Source organism: Priapulus caudatus, unplaced genomic scaffold (assembly GCF_000485595.1).
Source record: "Priapulus caudatus unplaced genomic scaffold, Priapulus_caudatus-5.0.1 Scaffold1031, whole genome shotgun sequence".
NCBI classification, from domain to species: domain Eukaryota; kingdom Metazoa; phylum Priapulida; class Priapulimorpha; order Priapulimorphida; family Priapulidae; genus Priapulus; species Priapulus caudatus.
The window spans coordinates 11,180-19,490 of record NW_014578092.1 but is presented as its reverse complement, the minus strand read 5'-3'; the positions used below and the strand labels follow the sequence as shown (position 1 = coordinate 19,490).

Sequence of the window (8,311 nt, the reverse complement as noted above, 5' to 3'; positions counted from 1 at the left end):
AGGAGGGAGACGAGACGAAGAAGAGAGAGAGACGAGGAAAGTGGGACGAGCGTACGAAGAGGAGAGAGACAGAGAGAGAGGAGAAGACGAGAGAGAGAGGAGGGAGACGAGAGGCAGGCGAGGGAGAGACCAGAGAGAGAGCCAGAGCTCACTATGCATTTATTCCGGCCACTTTCCTGACGCTTTCCAAAGGACAAAAAAAACTGAAACGCGCTAAATTTCAGTAGAACAGTTTTCCGCCGAAAAAGCGGGGGCGGGGAGTCGGTTGCATGGATAATTGACAGCACCTCCTGTGTCGCCATCTCTCCTCTCTCTCTCCTTTCTCTCTCTGTTGCTCTCTCTCTCTCTCTCTCTCTCTCTCGGCTCTCTCTCGCTTTCCTCGCTCTCTCTCTCTCTCGTCTTTCGCCCTCTCTCTCTCTCTCTCTTTTCGCTTTCTCGCGCGTCTGTTCCTTCTCTCTCTCTCCGTAGCAGCAGCAGTCAGCTTACGCGCATTAGATGACTCCGTGCTCTTCGACGGCGCGTCTCCCATGCGTTATATACCGCCGGAGACAAGCTTACTGCCAGCACGAGGATTGCTAAAGCTAAAGCCTGCGGCACACGCAGCGCTAGCGGCCCTTGACCACTCGACAAACGTGGCAAATTACTCGCGGCAGTATAATGACTATCGATCAAACAACAATTACGAGGACTGGGAACTACAGCAACTACATGCTAATCGATGTGTAATCATATCCATGCAGCGTTGATCAATTGTGATTCAACGGTATCGGCTACGCACTGTTATCGCGGGGGAAGAATTTGCACTGATTTGCATGTATCAATGCGGAGAGAAATTCGGATAATAACACGTGCGAGCGCATGTAGAGGGATAGTGCTAACTCATGTATTAGTAATGGTTAAGGTAACAGTAACGCTTAACTCGAGGACGAGTAGAAGATTTGTAGACAGCGTGCGAGAGCTAAATTATTATTCGTAAAGATCATTAATTAAATCAACAAAGTATGATGTAGGAGCGCGATAAACGCCGGCATGGTTGTTTTTGCGACACGCAGGTTTTTTTTCGCTCATAAAGCGGTAGCGGGCGGAAGAAGCACATTGCCGTCGCCAGCAGAGTAGCGTGCGGAGAAGAACCAGCCGTTAGTCGGATCTCTCTATAATAGGCCATCCCACTGCAGGTGTGGGCTTTATTACCTATCTTCAACATCAGGCACAGCCCCGGTAAACATTCCCAAATTGGCCGAATAACACGGCGAGAGTAGACGACTTTAGCTAGGCGCGTCTACTGAATAGGCGGGACGGACGCACATAGGTGCTGACGTCGTCCGCAAGAGTCCATCGTCACCCGCATTGCAGCGATCGAGTGGTGGTTGTACGACCTTGTCGTTATAGGGGTGAGGGATTCTATAATAAGAATCTATAGGTAAGAAATCAGTATCAGAAATCTTCATGGGTTTCTGGCGCGATACCTTAGGCGCCAGCAGCTTACGGTGAAGGTGAAGTAGGCTTCATGTAGTATAGGTGCTGAAGTACATATTTTGGTGAAATGTATGTGCGTTGTGCTGTTGCTCAAGTGCATGATCAATATGGGCACTCTGAGAAAGGTGTGCGAAGAGACGTTGCAGATAGGGTAAACTTTTGATGCGGAGATGTCGGGGATGGCGTAGCATTAGAGTTTGGACCTCCGAAGGTATCTGAAAGTCGCAGCGGGAGACTAAAATAGAGGCCAAAAAGTCTTGAAAACTGGTGCCCTTGCAGCCAGCATAAATACAAAGCGGGCCCCATGGCAAGCAGCCGATTAAATAAACGGGCCCCTGCCAGCATGCATTAAAATAAAAGCCCCTGCCAGCACTTTGTCCAAACAAGATTCAGCTTGCACTGCTTGCTTTCACGATGACTAAAGGTACAGTGCGTAAAAAAATATGAGGTAACGATACGATAGAATAACATAGAGTAGATAGAGCGCTAGATAGGATATAATGATAGAGTCAAAGGCTGGATACAGTAGATAGACTAGATAAGAATAGATAGATAGATAGCATAAGATAGATAGATTAGTAGATAGATAGATAGGATAGTAGAGAATAGATAGATTAGATAGATAGATTAGCATAGATTAAGATTCAGATAGATAGATAGATAGAATAGATAGATCAGATAGATAGATATATAGATAGATGAGGATAAAGTAGATAATGATAGATTAGATAGATAAACTATAGTCAGATACGGAAGATAGATAGATGATAGCATTAGATAGATAGATAGAGTAGGGTAGGATAGATAGATGAGATAGATAGATCAGATAGATAGATAGATAGGATAGATATATAAAATAATAGATAGATACATAAGAGTAGATAGATGATAGATAAATAGAGAGATAGATAGATAGATAGATAAGATAGCATAAGTATGAAGTAGAATAGATAGATAGATAATAGATAGATCAGAGAGAGAGAGAGAGAGAGAGAGAGAGAGAGAGAGAGATAGATAGATAGATAAATAGATAAATAGATAGATAGATAGAAAGACGGACGGACGGACGGACGGACGGACGGACGGACGGACGGATGGACGGACAGACAGACAGATAGACAGACCGACAGACAAATATATATATATATATATCATCATCAAACGAGTATAACGATCGTAGACAGTAGAGTGAAAACACCTACAGTGAGAAGACTTCTAGCGCACAGTGTCTAGTGAATAGCTATATAAATATATGTATGTATATATATACATACATTAACGAATCTAATTAACGATCGTAGACAGTAAAGTAAAAGCACCTCAATGAGAAGGTATCTAGCGCACACTGGCGAGTGAATAGCTATATATATATATATATATATATATATATATACATATATGATATATATACATACACGAATCTAACGATCGTAGACAGTAAAGTAAAAGCACCTACAGTGAGAAGATATCTAGCGCACATTAACTAGTGAATAGCTTTACAGATATATAATTAAACGAGTATAACGATCGTAGACAGTAAAGTGAAAACATACAGCGAGAAAGTATCTAGCGCATAGTGTCTAGTGAATAGCTAGCTATATGGATACATAATTAAAGAAATAACGTGAATGACTCGTGGATGGCAATGCAGGTTCATAATTAAAGACAATATAACGATCGCTAACGGCATATCGCTGGCCCAACTGCGACCTTACGTCAAAACCGCTCAACGTTGCCTGGAGCGAGAAACAGAGAAGCCAACATTGCTGCTACTGCCCAGTACATTCCAAGTTCCTTAAGTAAAGAGATTTAAATTATTTACAACGGTCTCAGTTGATACAGAGAGCTTTTACAGAGAGAAGAACCGCCGTGAACGGCAACAAATGCAATTTCGAAAGATTTTCGCCCCATGTCAGAGCCTTAAACTCCCAAGCTCGACAATGATAATGACAGTGGTTAATAATGACAAATATTTGTCAAACGTAAAAATAATGATAATATTGTCAATAATGAGAATAATGACAATAGTATGACAATAATATGACAATACTGACAATAATATGACAATAATGACAAAATATGACAATAATGTAAATATTTGTCCAATAATAATAAATATTTGTTATTATTAACCCCTCATAATTATAACGCAAGCTCGCGAGCTGGCGGGGTGACCACAAGCAGCCAGGGGGCTACAGTACTCACCGAGGAAAAATCGGTAACTCGATAACGTAAACGATATATTAAATTGATTTGCAGTCGCGTAGTCTGCACTTGTTTTAATAGTCCATACGCTGCATGCCTGGAGACGGGGAAAACAAAATATCGTTAGCTTGCATGAAATACTAAAAACACATTTTCGACAAATTCTTTATTTTTATTTTAAATTGACTACGTCACCAATTTTCTATGGTGTATTTTGTAAACATTTTGTTGCCATTGTTTTACAGTAAAAGTAAGTACTAACGAGACTAAATGTATCGTCAAATTCATACCAGATAAGATTGTTTCTCAACTAGTTAAAAATCCAAAAAACCTGGACGATTTGATATTATGATCCTGACATTAATTGATCGAATTGATTAGAGTGTAGAACGGGGTTCTATTCCCAGTATCCTGGGTAAAAAAAATATGGCATTATCCAGTAGCCGATTAATCGCAATTTTAGCTTTCCCGGTTGACTTCTATAATTAAATCACGAAAAACTTATCTGGTATTTTCCGATTCCTATATAACTAACATGGTTCGATACCGTGTCTCGAAAATGGCCGTTTTCCTTTTCGTATAATAACCCTAAAACCTCGTTGTACCCATCGTATCAGGAGTGTATAATATACATATCTATATTATATACTTCTGATCGTATTCCATCAACGAACAGAACTGTAAGGCGACGCGAACCAAACAGCTAAATAAGTCAAGAACCCTAACGTATAACCAGTCTAACAAAACGTGCAAAGTGGTGTGCGGACGGTGGTACTGTGTGTTGCGGAAGAGTGTTTAAACGGCATAATAACAACACGGGGAATTATTAGGTGATTGGCAGATGAACATTGGCAGACAATTCCCGTCTCTCCCCGATCGTTTCACACCCGATTTCGACCAGTCTATTGACAATTCCCGTCTCTCCCCGATCGTTTCACACCCGATTTCGACCAGTCTATTGACAATTCCCGTCTCTCCCCGACGTCTTCAAGCCCGATTTCGGACGGAGTCTATTGACCATATAATCGTCCTTGCTTCTTGTATTCCGTATTCAAGACGCGCTTCGCTTCGTCGATTTTCGACGCAGTCTACTGGAATTCCGGGTTTTCTTCGCGTTTCAACCAGTTTGCGAACAGTATCTACTGAAATTGCCGTCTCTGCCGACCGTTACCGCGTTTCGACAGTCTAGTTTACAATACCGTTCTCTTCGACCGTTTCCATTCCTTTCGATTCGTATTTTATTCATTGCATTATTTTCTTGTTTCTCCGGAGAGTTTAACCATTCTCTGATGTATCTATTTTCTTGATTCTGTCTTTTTTGGTTTTTTGAACCGATTTCGACCTAGTTTATCTGGACGGGGAATGATTCCCGTCTCTCGCCCCCGACCGCTTCACACCCGATTCGACCTAGTTACTGAATTCCCCGTCTTCTATGCGACCGTTTCAGCACCCGATTGTCGACAGATCTATTGACAATTCGCGTCTCTCTTGTTCGAGCCGTTTCACACGATTCGAACAGTATACTGAAACTTTGGTTGCTCGGTAGCACGGGTGCTACCAAGTTGCGTGTTTTTTTCGCCTCGATAGCTCTGGGCGAAGAGCCATAGCTTCTGCAAAATGCTTGCAGTCTTTTCCGGTTGTTTGTTTTTTGCGTTTCGAGTAGGAAAATCGGTAGGAAACCAATCGTGGTTCGAAAGCAGATTTCTAAGTATTTGTCGTTTTGGTATAGTACGCTATATTGGAGGTGGAGACACTTTCTATATATTACCTCATGCCCGACGCGCTTGTGAAAGGGAATGAACGTTAATGGAGAATCATACGGGTTTTGATTCGCGATTGAAGGTTGGGACGTAACTAACGACAGACGTTTAACCGGTAAGATAAGATGGCCTTGCAGCCATAGAGTCCTAAGGGTCCGGTATCGTCGGACAGTGACGCAGTGGCTGTCGTTAGCGAGGGCTCACGGAGTGGCTAGGCACCGACAACAGCGAAGCAGCATGTGCGGGAAGAAGAAGAGAATGTTTTCATTAATCAAGAACGAAAGTCAGAGGTTCGAAGGTGATCAGATACGCGCTAGTTCTGACCATAAACGATGCAACTAGCGATCCGCCGGAGTTACTACAATGACTTGGCGGCAGATGAGGAATCAAGTCTTTGGGTTCCGGGGGAAGTATGGTTGCAAAGCTGAAACTTAAAGGAATTGACGGAAGGGCACCACCAGGAGTGGAGCCTGCGGCTTAATTTGACTCAACACGGGAAATCTCACCCGGTCCGGACACTGTAAGGATTGACAGATTGAGAGCTCTTTCTTGATTCGGTGGGTGGTGGTGCATGGCCGTTCTTAGTTGGTGGAGCGATTTGTCTGGTTAATTCCGATAACGAACGAGACTCTGGCCTACTAAATAGTGAGCCGATTCCGTCGGTCGGCTGGCACTTCTTAGAGGGACAAGCGGCGGCTAGCCGCACGAGATTGAGCAATAACAGGTCTGTGATGCCCTTAGATGTCCGGGGCTGCACGCGCGCTACACTGAAGGAATCAGCGTGCATTTTGCCTTGTCTGGAAGGACTGGGTAACCCGATGAACCTCCTTCGTGCTAGGGATAGGGAATTGCAATTATTTCCCTTGAACGAGGAATTCCCAGTAAGCGCGAGTCATAAGCTCGTGTTGATCACGTCCCTGCCCTTTGTACACACCGCCCGTCGCTACTACCGATTGAATGATTTAGTGAGGTCTTCGGACCGGTCCCGGCGAGAGGGGAAACCCTCGCATCGGTGTGCTGGGAAGATGACCAAACTTGATCATTTAGAGGAAGTAAAAGTCGTAACAAGGTTTCCGTAGGTGAACCTGCGGAAGGATCATTACCGAACGTAGCAGCCAGCGGTTGGCTCTATGAGAAACGAGATCGAAACAAAATGGAATTGACGGATGTGATGAGCGAAAGTCCGACTCGACGTTGCGATGCCTAGGTTGCGGGCGGGTTCTCCGTTAGTCGTTCGGCGGCGGAGCGATTGTGTGTGGCGTAGCAAGCCGCCGGTCGTTTTCCGCGACGGGAAGTGCTCCGTCTAGCTTCCCTCGGTCAAACGCTTCGATGTTGTGGGGTACCTGTCGTCCTCGGCCGGCGTACTGCCGACGTCGCATTCTCGGCACCAATGTTTGCGTTGCGGCGCGTCGTGTCGTGGACGAAAAGCCACAGCGATGCCTGGTAGCAAACCCGGCAGGCATTGCGAACTGCAAGGTTCAAAGAGACGCGTTACATACAGTAATTGATGTGCGTAGAAAATGTCGATCGCAGCCCCGAGCTTTGAGCGTTCCGCGTGCGCTCGAGCTCATGTCGGGGTCCCGAGCCGATCGCCGCATCAGCCACACAGCAGCAGTCAGTCGATCGCAAGCCCAAGTGACGATGAGCGTTCCGCGTGCGCTCTATCACATATCGTGGGTTCCCGAGCCGATCGGCGTCAATCTGCCACACGAGTCAGTTGTAAGTGTCGATCGCAAGCCCGAGGCGAGAGCGTTCCGCGCGCGCTCTCGCCGACGGGTTCCCGAGCCGATCGGCGCCCAGCAGCTGCAACACGACGACGATTCGGGCGTCGATCGCAATCCCTAGGTACGAGCGTTCCGCGTGTGCTTTACCTAAGGGGTCCCGATGCGATCGGCGCCCGAAATGCACCAGTCAGTCGATCGCAGCCTCGTCGTTCGAGCGTTCCGCGTGCGCTAGTCGAACGTCGAAGGTCCCGATAGCCGATCGAATCATCTGCCACACGCTGCTGCTGTCGGCTGCATCCCCGAGCGCATTCTCGAGCGCGCGTTGCAGTCGACGCATTAGGGTATTCGCTAGTTGCGGCCGTTAAGGGCAACGATGGCCGTTTACGAATGCTAGCGTCCTCCCTCGTTTAGTCGTGTGAGTGTGTGTGTGCGCGCGCTCGCGCGCTCGCGTGTTTGCGTGTGTTTTTTTGTTGTGAGCTTGCGTAAGGTGCATTTGATGCACGCATCATTATCGGTCGCCACGCTGCCGGCGACTTGTTCTCTCCTCCTACTGTTCTCGAGAAGGAGAGGCGCGTCCGCCCCACGTTTGTTGTTGTCTAAACTGTTCTAAAAACCTTTAGGACTCGCAGTGGTCGCCTCGTTCGTCGCATCCCGAGCGACGCCGACGGCGGCTCCGACGTGTCCGCTGGTGCGCGAGCACCAAAACTTACAACTCTGAGCGGTGGATCACTCGGCCCGTGTGTCGATGAAGAACGCAGCCAGATGCGTTATTTAATGTGAATTGCAGGACACATTGAACATCGACATTTCGAACGCACATTGCGGCACCGGGTCATTCCCGGTGCCACGTCCGTCTGAGGGTCGGTACAATCATCGCGCACGATCCCGCGTCGCGCGCGCGCCTTGGACGCTTGCAGTCATTCATTGCTGCCATCCCGCCAGGCAGCGTCGACTTCATCGTCTTAAATTGAGACGCTCGACGCGCTCAACTCTCATGCTCGTTCGAAGACGTCGAAGACGTCGGTCCGCGAACAAGCGGTTGCCCGCTTGGCGTCGTCGTAGTCTACGACGTGTCATCTCGAAAGCGGTCGCATCCGTAGCCGACGTTGCAATCTCGATTCGATCGTCTTTGATTAGAGAGTCTTT

The 8,311-nt window shown here is 46.6% G+C and overlaps 1 long non-coding RNA gene across 1 annotated transcript in view; it reads right to left on the bottom strand.

Annotated features, from left to right (window-relative positions):
• LOC106815054 overlaps positions 1 to 8,215 on the bottom strand; it is a 24,094-nt gene extending 15,879 nt beyond the window's left edge. Inside the window, exon 1 of the long non-coding RNA XR_001394690.1 lies at positions 7,876 to 8,215. This is a non-coding gene — a long non-coding RNA (uncharacterized LOC106815054). The remainder of the gene's footprint in view (positions 1 to 7,875) is intronic.
• Positions 8,216 to 8,311: the final 96 nt, after the last annotated feature.